An 11,498-nucleotide genomic window follows, 5' to 3' on the forward strand; every position below is an offset into this window, starting at 1 on the left:
TCGCTTGAAGCTACCAGATCACTGGAGGATTCACAATGCATTTCATGTGAGTCTACTTAGACTTTTCCGTGGGGATGTGCCTGAGGATGTATCAGATGAGGCTCAGCCGGAAGTTGAGGAACTTGATGAGGTTCTTATTCCAGAGCAGATACTGGCACATAAGGAAAGAAAGGTACGAGGTAAAGTTTCCCGTCACTATCTTGTGAAGTTCAAGAACTATTCACCGATGGATGCGAAGTGGTGGGAGGTGACTTAACAGATTCACCTCAGGTTCTACAGCTTTATCTCGATGCCTTTGAGTTGGAGCCGACTCTTGTTACGGCTCATTCAGGTTCAGCAGAGCATGGGTCTGGAGCATTGCCTGATGCTCAAGAGGGGGGTAGCACCTCCACTCCCTTGATACAGACAGGCTCAGATGACATCTAGAGGTCGCTTGGTGCAGCTTTTGTCTCACCCGAAGGTACTGATGGCTGACAGTACATCTGTTTATGGGACTTCTATGATATATGTGTACTAGTCACATTGGATGTTGTGGTTGTGTATGGTTCACAATGGTATACAACTTGGACTACTACTACACCATTGGTTTGCAGTGAATCTTGTTACATATGCATGGCTTAGAGAGATTGGGACGTTGATCTTGCCATATTGTACATTTCACTCTGGATATTTTGCTGTATCACCAGATTGCAATCGAGGACGCTTGCCATTTTTCAAGAGGGGGGTATGTCATGGCCCTGTGAAAGTGGAACAGCACAAGTGTGGGCATGGTGGTTGGTGAGCAAAATAAATATTTAATGATTCACATTTGGGTCCCTGGACAAATAGAAATATGATGGACTTCTTCAAGTGTGAAGGGGGACCAAGGACATTAATATTTTTAATGTTTTAACCTTGGGTGGCCCCTAGGCATAAGTGGCCCTTAGGAACTTTAATGAACATTAAAAAAAGGGACCTAGGATATTATTGGAAGGGGGGCAACTCCACTTTTGGAAGTTACACACCTCTCTCATCTCTCTCTCTCTTGCTTTTGGGAGATCGTGCAAGCTACGTGCGTGGAGGAGAAAAACTTTGTCGACTGGCTGCATAGAGGTGGTGACTGCTGGATTTGCTGTGTGGAGGATAGGCCGTACTGAATACAGGCCGTACAGAGCACGTGGCTGCAGGCCGTACAGAGCAAGCGGCTGCAGTCCTTTTGGCGGTTGGTTCAGGTAGCGCTGGAAGGTACGGACAGCAGGTACAGTCCGTACTGTTGGTACTGGCGACGGCTGCTGTACGACAGCAGGTACAGGCTGCTGCACATCGACTGGTTCAAGCAACATTGGCGACCAGAGTATAGACAGCAAGCGGCTGCAGGTTCAGGCGGCTGCTGTACGACAGCTGACACGGGCAACAGTTGCACGTACAAAACTGTACGGACAGGTACATCAGGGTACTATAGAACTGTACGGACAGGTACAAGCGGCTACAGACATGTTCAGTCCTGAACAGTGGTAGGCGACGCTTTATCAAAGCATAGTTGGTGCATCAGTCAGGCGGCTGCAGAGAGAAAAGTACAGACAGTCTATTGCAAGTACAAACTAGTACGGTCAGTCCCTCTGGTGCAGAACCACGCATTGAAATTGGTAAGCTCTGAATTTGTCAATCTTTCTTTCTTTCCACTGGCTTATGTCTGCTGCAGGGTTGTTTCATCTGACCCCTTGTGAGAGGAGGGGTATGGCAGTTTGAAGGATGGAAACTGAGATTGGACAGTGGATGTGTATTTGAACTGAGTTGACACCATGTTCATGGAACAGCCAGATGTGTGCTCAAGGCTGCCCTGCTGAATTGTCTTGGTTGATTAGAGGGAAGCACAGTGTGTTGCTTTTGTGGGACACAGATCTGTGTGTGAATCCTCTGTGCTAAGAGGTTATGAGGGCTGCCAGATTGGACATACAGGTTTATTCTCCTGGACTGGCTTTGTTGTACTTAGTTATACATTTCATTGAATTTGAATAAAGAAATACCGAAAGGGGCGCCAAGCTTTGGGGCCAACCAGTGTCGATTTCCTTTCAGTTCTGGAGCATTCTAGCTCCTGTTAATTTTGTTATTTATTTGGACTACAATTAGAAGGGTGACTGCTAGTCTACCACACTTTGGTTTCTACCCGAGGCCGGTTTCAGATTTCTTGTATGGAAGTATGGAATTTTTATTCTATTGAATTTATGGATTCAAAGACCTAGTTGGCTCTTGTGTCTATGCTTTAACTCTCAATGATTCCGCATTGGTCAAAAAAAAAAAAAATCCAAGAACGCATTGGTCAATTTTAGCCTGGCCATTGTTCGGTTTCATTTTTGCAAAGCCAAGGACTCTTATATTATTTCTTTTGTGTGTAAAGCTTTTATAGCTTTATTAACATGATTAAGACTTAATTAATAAACATAAGACAAATGCTACAGGAAAGACTGAGTTGTTTGCATTGAGACAGGGGCCTTTCTTAAATAGAGGCCGAAAGGGTACAAGTGAAGAGAGACATCCCTGGGAAGGGGTGTGGCTCTTGAATCAACGGTTATGTCCTTTGGACTTAGGGGTGTGTCTTTTAATGAATAGACATGTCCTTTGATAGTGACCCATGTGTAAGGGTGTGACCCTTCACAGGTGTCCTTTCAGTTAATAAGGGATTAAGGAGTAATTAAGGAGAGATTAAGAGAGTTAGTCACAATCGTGACATTCCCTCCCACTTAAAATAAGACTCCGGCTAAGAAGAGATGGTTATCTTTGAAAGAATTCCCGAAGAAGTTCTGGATATTCATGTAAGTCTTCATCACTTTGCCAAGTAGGTCGGAATCATCAAGATCTCTCCATTTAACCAAAAATTCTGTAGTGAGTTTATGTCGTGTTTCTTTCTGTTTGACATCAAGAATTGTCTCTGGAATTAAGAGTATGTGTTCATCTTCGATTTCTGGAACATAGTCCAAAATATCTAAAACTGAAAAATCACCGTCCACAAACTTCTTGAGCCAAGAAATATGGAAAGTTGGATGAATTCTACCCCAAGAAGGTGGTAACTCCAACTTATAACTGAGAGATGAGTTCTTCTTAATAATAGGAAAGGGTCCATAATATCTTGGGCGAAGCTTTGGGAAAACTGATTTCACTGTCTTGTATCGATGAGGGGCAATATATAATAATACCAAGTCTCCTCCTTGAAATTCAATGTGACGACGACGCTTATTAGCTGTGCGTTGATATTGCTCTTGTACGCTAACCATCTTATCCTTAATCTGAAATAGAATATCTTGCATTTCTTAAATGAGGTGGTCTCCTAAAGCCACTTTAACAAAGTTGGCAGGAATAAGGGGAGTATGACCATAAGCTACTTGAAAAGGTGTCATTCCAATAGCTTAATGATAAGAATTATTATAAGCAAATTCCACCAAAGGTAAATATTCTTCCCATGAAGCTATCGAGACTGAACATAATGACGTAGCATTTCTTCTAGAATCTGATTAACTCGTTCCGTTTGTCCATCTGTCTGTGGATGATAAGCAGAGCTAAAGAGTAAATTTGTACCAAGAGACTTGAATATCGAAGTCCAAAAATGTCCTGTAAACTTTGGATCTCGATCAGAAACTATAGATTTTGGCAATCCATGAAGTTTGAAGATATACTGTATGAACAGTACTGCAATATCTAAAGCCTGGGCTGCTTTCTTGCACGGAATGAAATGTGCCATTTTAGAAAATCTGTAAACCACCACAAGAATCTGTGTATTGCCTTTAGAAGAACGTGGCAATGAAGTGATAAAATCCAAACTAATACTTTCCCAGCATTCATTGGGAACTGGAAGTGGTTGAAGAAGACCAGCTGAAACTTGTCTGCTAGCTTTCATACGTTGGCACGAGAGACATGCTGTAACAAACTTAATAACATCTTGCTTCATTTGAGGCCAATAGTATGTAGCTGTCAAAAGACGATGTCTTGTTGATGCTTGGGTGTGCAGCATAAGTGACCTCGTGATGTTCTTTCACCAATACTCTTCGAACATGAGTATCATGAGGTACACAAATACAGTCTTGATAATATAATAAACCATCCACTATTATATATGGTCCATAAATCCTCAAGTCGGAAGGAGTTGCATTCTAAGAATTAAGAATTCGAAATGCATTTCCAAAATCACGATCTTTTGAATAACAATCCTTGAAACTTTGAGGTATATCCATTTCAACTGTAGAAATAGCCAAGACCAAAGCTGGCGGCATACGACTGAGGACATCCGCAACCACATTGGTAAGACCAGGAGCATACTCAATTGTCATATGAAAATGGGCTAAGAATTCGACCCAACACGCTTGCCTAGCATTCATAACTGGCTGCGTGAAGATATATTTCAAAGAATGATGATCTGTTTTCACCACTGAATCTGCACCAAGGAGATAATGTTTCCATGCACGATAGGCATGAACAATAGCCAAAAATTCCTTGTCATATACCGAGTATCTTCCTTGAATTGCAGAGTGCTTATTATGACTGTCAAAACGCAATAGCACGTCCTTGTTGCATTAAGACGGCACCAGTGGCAATATCAAAAGCATCTGTGTAAACATCAAAGGGGAGAGTAGGGTCTGGAATAGCCATGACAGGAGTTGTTGTCAAAGCTGTCTTTAGATTTCCAAAAGCTTGTGTTGCGGCTTCAATCCATTGAAATGCAAGAGCGGACTTTAGAAGTTCTGTGAGAGGAGCAGCTATTTCGGAAAATCGATGAACTTTTGTGTGATAGAAGTTGGCAAGCCCCAAAAAAGAACGAACATCATGGATGTTTGTGGGAGTTGGCCAATTGACAATAACATGTATTTTCTTTGGATCCACGGAAATACCGTCTGCTTAAACAACATGTCCAAGGTATTCCAAGGATGTCTTAAAGAATTCACTTTTGCCTGGATTAATATAAAGAGCATTGTCTCGAAGCACCTGGAAAACGATCTTAAGATGTGCCTCCATATTACGACTGAACACCAAGATATCGTCAAGATAAATAATGGCGAACTTGTCCAAAAAAGGACGAAAAGATCATTCATCAGACTCATAAATGTTGCAGTGGCATTGGTTAACCCGAATGGCATGACCAGGTACTCGTAATGACCATATTTTCCTCTGGGACTGGGCTCGCACGAGTCTGCTACTGGAGAAGAAGGTACAGGGGTAGGGGCAGCTACTGGTGTCAAGGGTGTATACTCCAGTGTAGAGGGACGCACCATGAATGAAGATGGATTAACGTCCTCATAATAGGTGCAATATTCATGAAAAATGATGCTACACTCGGGGAGGATAGCGCCCAGATAAAGATGACGCCTGAGTATAAAACAATAATGATCCAGATCCTGTGCAGAAGTACGAACACGGATCACCCACACGTCAAATTCTCTAAGGTGAGAAGTCGGTGTAGCTATTTGAATGCGGTAATGAATGGGCTAGGAAAAGGGGGGGACACTCACTGGAACAGCGACTGAGACTGGTGGAGAAACACGGGTAGGAGAGGGCACTATAGACTGAGAGGGTGTATCCTGTAAATAACTGAAATCATAGGTTTCCTTTGCCATAAGCCGTCAGAGCACAGGGTAGTGTGTGTCCACGTGATCTAAGAGGTGCTTTTGAACCCATAAAAAGGTTTAAGGGATATTGGCCCCGGAGGAGTGGAGAGCCCGCAAAAGAATGAAATGGCGGGTTGCTGATATGTTAATACTCCACATTATGTGAAATGTTTATACCCAAGAAAATGGAAAAATCACACTTGAAGGAGTGTCAATCACAGAAAACACCAACTACAGGTGGCTGATCCAAACACAAGCGTAGACCGCAAGAGGCCAACAATGAAGAAGGTACGGGTGATGAATTCGTGGAGGAGGACGACTGCACGCTGGCGCGAGGGAACCCCGAAACTGCACACAAGGTGGCGCCGTTTCGTAGGGGCCCGTAAGGTAAGTTTATGGTTTTTTTTTATGTGTTTGTACACGTGGCATTAAAGCCTTATAGTCTTGACCTTTGGTTGAGGTTATGAGGTGTGTTGGGTTTTTTAAATAAAAAATCAACGAATCGTCATGCGCTCACCGCCGGCAACCAATTGGGAACGCTTCTACATAGGGGTGCGACTACGCTTGGGAGGGGTGCCGGTTCATGAAGGGGTGCCGCCTGAAAAGGTAAGCCTCCTGATTGGAGGCTTTATTTCCCCCCCCCCCCCCTTTATGCAAGAGTGTCCTGCATATGGCTGGCCCGAACTTAATCAGCAAAAATTGGCAGTTGGGGGCTAAATCTGATGGGGCATTCTCTCTTGCTCTTCCATTCAACACTTGCTACACCCAATTTTAAGGTTAGGGCAGGCTAATTTTAGGGTTAGGGTGGGCTGATTTTAGGGTTAGGTTTAGGGTTTGGGCATAACACAGGGCGGAAAAAAGTTTGCTCTGGTACCACTGTAAAGCTTTTATAGCTTTATTAACATGATTAAGACTTAATTAACAAACATAAGACAAATGTTGCAGGAAAGACTGAGTTGTTTGCATTGAGACATGGGCCTTTCCTAAATAGAGGCCGAAAGGGTACAAGTGAAGAGACATCCCTAGGAAGGGGTGTGGCTCTTGAATCAACGGTTATGTCCTTTGGGGGTGTGTCTTTTAATGAATAGACATGTCCTTTGATAGTGACCCATGTGTAAGGGTGTGACCCTTCACAGGTGTCCTTTCAATTAATTAGAGATTAAGGAGTAATTAAGGAGAGATTAAGAGAGTTAGTCACAATCGTGACATTGTGGCTTCTCAAAGCTATGATTGAATCTTTAAAGTTGAGAACAACTTTGATAAGCTCAAAAGGATGTCACAATTGTAGACATTTCTTTATTTTCATATGTGAATGGGCTTTGGTGGACTCCAAGAAGCCCAAATGATTATGGATGTACTTGCTTTTTGGGAATGGAATATTATCTAGTACAAGTCCTGTGCTTGTTGGCTGGTCCAAATACTGGCCGACTGACCCTGCTGCTCCCCGACTTTCCCTATGTGCTGGTCGACTGGGAGTTTCTGGCCGACTGGTGGAGGAGCAAGTCGTGGACTTATCTGGGTGCTGTCGGCTGCAATTCAGCAGGCCGACTAGTCATCTAGAGCCATATAAAATGGCCCCTTGGCCCCCCACACGTTGTAATCTTGGATCCGGGATTTTCTTGTGTATATAGCAGAGTTATACGCCCCTCTCTCTCTCTCTCTCTCTCTCAAAAGAGGCTAACCTTTCTATCACCCAATGTGTGGTAGATCGATTAGTTCATGGAGTTGTTATTCAACACGTCTTGTGTTCGAATCTCACTCCTTCGTCGGATAGATCATATTTGGTCTCTTGGGATTGTTCCTACGACGTTAAAAAAAGCTGCTGCTGCTTCTTCTTCTCTCTATTTCTGTGTTTTTCTAGAGTGCACTTGCTCTAGTGTTTTCAGATCTTGTCTTCATCTCCGTTGCATATTCTGACATGGTATCAGAGCTCTAGGCTCTTGGAAGATCTTGGGAACTGTGTGAGCAAGAGGGGGGGTTGTTTGTGTTGCTGATTGGAGGACTGTTTTGGGGAGGACTGTTTTGGGCCGTACAGGAAGAGGAGAAGCAAGCGAAAGGCGGGCTGATTTGCTCAACAGCCACTTGCAGGTTTAGTTCTTCATTTTTTCCCACCCACCCTCCCTTTTCAGTTACACCCCCGCAATGGCAGATTTACATGAGATGGCTGAGAAGCATGTGAAGATCCCGACACTCCCCACATTCCCAATGGACTGTCAGTTGGACAGGAACAACTACAGCATATGGAAGGTAATGATGGAATTTGTTTTGGAGTCTTACGACCTTGCTGATTTCATTGTTGTTGGGGTTCCACGGCCGAAGTTAGAGGAAGGGAAGTTACCCTCTATTCAAAAGGAACGTGAGGCACAGGCACAGGCACAGGCACAAGCACAAGCACAAGCACAGGCACGGCATGGGATCGTGTTAATGCCAGAGTCCGTTCTTTCATTTTCCTCAATTGCACACCATAGGCAATCAATCATATCAAGCATATGACGCTGGCCAGAGGTATTTGGTAGCATTTGGCTTCTCTCTACAACACGGTATCGCCCATGAAGAGGATCTCCTTGGAAGTTCAGATGCGGGTGATGAATCCTGCAAAGTCGTCGACGATGCAGGAGCACATCAACAAGCTGCAGGCTCTTCAACAGCAAGTTCTTCAGGCTGGGAAAGAGATATCACCGGAGGATATGGCCATAACGTTGCTGTCACAATTGCCCTCTCAATATTCAACCTTTTACTCTTCATTGATTACCAGTGGCAGACTCAGCACCATCACATGGGAGGAGCTTGTGCCCATAGTCTTGGACCAGGAGAAAAGATTCACGAATCCTCCACAAGGCGGAGGTTCGAAGGCCTTAACTGGCCAACGGTCGAAAGGCTGTAATAACAAGGGCAAAGGGAAGGCTTCATCGGAGAAGTCTTGTGAGAAGAAGCCCGACTCAGACCGCGAGAAACTAAAGGCAGAGAGGACCTGTAATGATTGTGGCGAGAAAGGCCACTATTGGAGGCAGTGTCCTTAGCGGAGCACCGAGAAGGATGCATAATCCTCAGCATCAACCGTGAAGACCCCAGCTTTTGTGCACCTTGAGGTTATGAACACCAGTGTTTCATCTTCTTCGTGCAGGGAGGAGGTTGGAGGACTCTCCGCTATGGATACTCGGGAGTAGATTCTAGACAGTGGTGCTTCCAAGCTATGACTCCTTCCCACATGGCTTTACAGGGTCTCTGCAGGTATTCTGGTCACATCCTTATCAAGGATACATCCGCTATCCCGGTTCACAGTGAGGGCAGCTTGGAGATAGTTCCCGATGGCAGAGGGGGGGAACATTCTTCCCAAGTGTTGTTTGTTCCATCACTTGGTTTTCATCTGTTGTCAGTGCATCAGGTTTGCAAGACTGGCATACGGGTGGAATTTGATGAGCATTTTGTTGCTCTCCAGGACAAAGCAATAAGCCAGGTAGTTTGGGAAGGCGGAGTGGAGAATGGAGTTTACAAACTTTCAACACTCTCTCTCCCAGGTCCTCAGTTTTGTGAAGAGTGGCAATCTGGTAATGGCCACTTAAGTGTGGATACGCTGCAGGTGCAGGCTTTTCCAAACCTTCCGGATTCAGAGGGGGTGGTTTACAGGTTTTCGAAGGCCTTGAGTGGTCTTCAGCAGGTTTCCAGGACTTGGCATCCCAATGTAACAGTTGTTGATCCTTGTGAGCAGTATGATGCCTCCTTGACTCGGAAGCAGAATGGTTCATTGATCTGGTTGATGCATACCGGATTGGACGGGACCAAAACTCCTGTGGGAAGCACACCACGCAAGCCCTAAGGATTTAGAAAAGGATTGAACATGGAAACGGACTCTTACAAAGCTGTTCACACACTTTTAAGTTGTGGGTGGACAAGGTATAAGTTGGACCCCTCATATCTTTTAAGGTTTTGTACTCAATTTAATAACATTTTATAAAGTGGACAACCCATATTCTAAGAATTTCCCACACAACAGGGCTAGACATCAAGTTTTGGGCCAAGAACATGAAATAGGACCAAGAAATGGTTATGGGCACTCCTCAAGGGTCAGCCCATTCCAGACCCAATGTGGTGTCCCTACGCATATTTCTATTTTCAGCATTGTGAATGTATAAATGCATCTATGTTCAATTCTTATGTGGGTCTTTGATGAATTTGTCATGACTGAGTTTATGGTTTGATAACACATTGATGGTATAAAAAGTGTCAGTCCCCTAGGCAAGCGAGTTGGACAATGGATGGGACACAAGTTGGGCAATATATGAACATGTTTAAGGACCTTTTTTATGGTATTTTGGGGCGGGCCTAAAAGCTCATGGGCCAACCAGCATATGACTTGCCATCAGATTACTATATAAAACTAGGTCAAGAGTCGTTTGTAAGCATCCAATAGCCAGAGTCTGCAAGTCCAAAAGCAAGACAGTAAGAGCACGTGGTGGATCGACAGAGAAGCTGTGAATTAGCAGCATGTGCACTACATCCCAAACACTCCCAAGAGTGTGAACATATTTTGCCTACCGCTCCTCCCCATGGAAGAAGCCACATGTTTATGCCAGTCTTAGGCAGTAAACCAACACCCTCCTTCCACCATGGCCATTGTGCATTGTGTAAGGTCACCTAGCAAGGCAGAAAAGATTCCTTCGCTACTAGGTAGTCACTGCTTATTCTGTGGAGCTGAAGCCAAAGTGCGAGTCTAGGACCAAGTGCAAGTCTTGGGTGGCTTTGATAGACAGGATATTCATCATCCGTGGCCTCTGAGGCTAAATGGAACAGCTAAAGTGGATCTATTTGTCTTCTGCAATGATCCATATGTCTGCTGTAATAACAGAAATTGTTCCATTGATGGTTCAATCCAAAAAAAAAAAAAAAGATTTATCCCTAATCTGTTCCTGACATCCAGCGTCCCATCAAGGCATCCTGTTTTCACCGCTGACCTACGAAAGCTTTCTTTCAAAAACCTAGCTCCTGATCCCCCCCTCTCTGCAATAAAAACGGTCGCGACTTGCGATCAGAACGGTCTACTGGGCGCTAAACTAACTTTATCAGAACCTTGAGTGCCATCTCTATGCGATAACCCTAGCAGTGTCAGATCTCGCCTTTGCCTCTCCGATCGCAAATCCATAAGCAGGCCATTCACGTGATAAAGCCAAACAGATCTCACACCGCTTTTTTGCGTCCATAGACATGACCAGAAGACGTTGAAATCGCCATTAGGAAAAGCAAAAAGCAGGAGACTTTGAAGCTCACCCGGTGACGAAGGCGTTCTGCAGCGAAATGTCAGACTGTGCGAGGGGCGAGGCCCAGCATTTGCGTCGACAGACAGACGCCGGATCGGGATTCTCAGACTATGGTTTCCCGATCAGGATTTTTGAAGAGATCGGCGAGCAGAAAAGGCAACAAACAAGAAGCCTCTCGTTTTTACATACAGATGTGCCCTCTATGCATTTTGCTCTGTCCTTCGTATTACTTCACATTTCTATATGATGACATGTATACATATATATTCTGTGTGTGTTTCTTAATAATAAGGAACTAGTATTGCACCCGCGCATTGCTGCGGGCCGACCAAGGTTCCAGAAAAGAACTATTCCCTCTCTACAACCATCTCTCTCTCTCTCTCTCTCACACACACACACACACACACACACATGCCCTCTCCCTCTCTCTGTCACATACACACACTCTCAAATGTTGAAACTCTCTCTCTCTCTCTCTCTCTCTCTCTCACACACACACATGCACACACTCCCTCTCTCTTCTTACACTCTCCCACACATAGAAGCGCTCTCTCTCTCTCTCTCTCTCTCTCTCTCTCACGCACACATGCAAAATAGGTAAATATATAGTATATACAATATTATGTTTTAGATACATAAACCTATATATAGACACATATACTTATACATA

The 11,498-nt window shown here is 44.3% G+C and overlaps 1 protein-coding gene across 1 annotated transcript in view; it reads right to left on the reverse strand.

Moving 5' to 3' along the window:
* LOC147618721 (beta-adaptin-like protein C) overlaps positions 1-11,283 on the reverse strand; it is an 83,848-nt gene extending 72,565 nt beyond the window's left edge. Inside the window, exon 1 of the mRNA XM_086773757.1 lies at positions 10,839-11,283. The gene's annotated coding sequence lies outside the window, so the exon portion shown is untranslated. The remainder of the gene's footprint in view (positions 1-10,838) is intronic.
* Positions 11,284-11,498: the final 215 nt, after the last annotated feature.

Source organism: Cibotium barometz, chromosome 34, assembly GCF_041138505.1.
Source record: "Cibotium barometz isolate CiBa-2024 chromosome 34, ASM4113850v1, whole genome shotgun sequence".
In the NCBI taxonomy this organism is placed as follows: domain Eukaryota; kingdom Viridiplantae; phylum Streptophyta; class Polypodiopsida; order Cyatheales; family Cibotiaceae; genus Cibotium; species Cibotium barometz.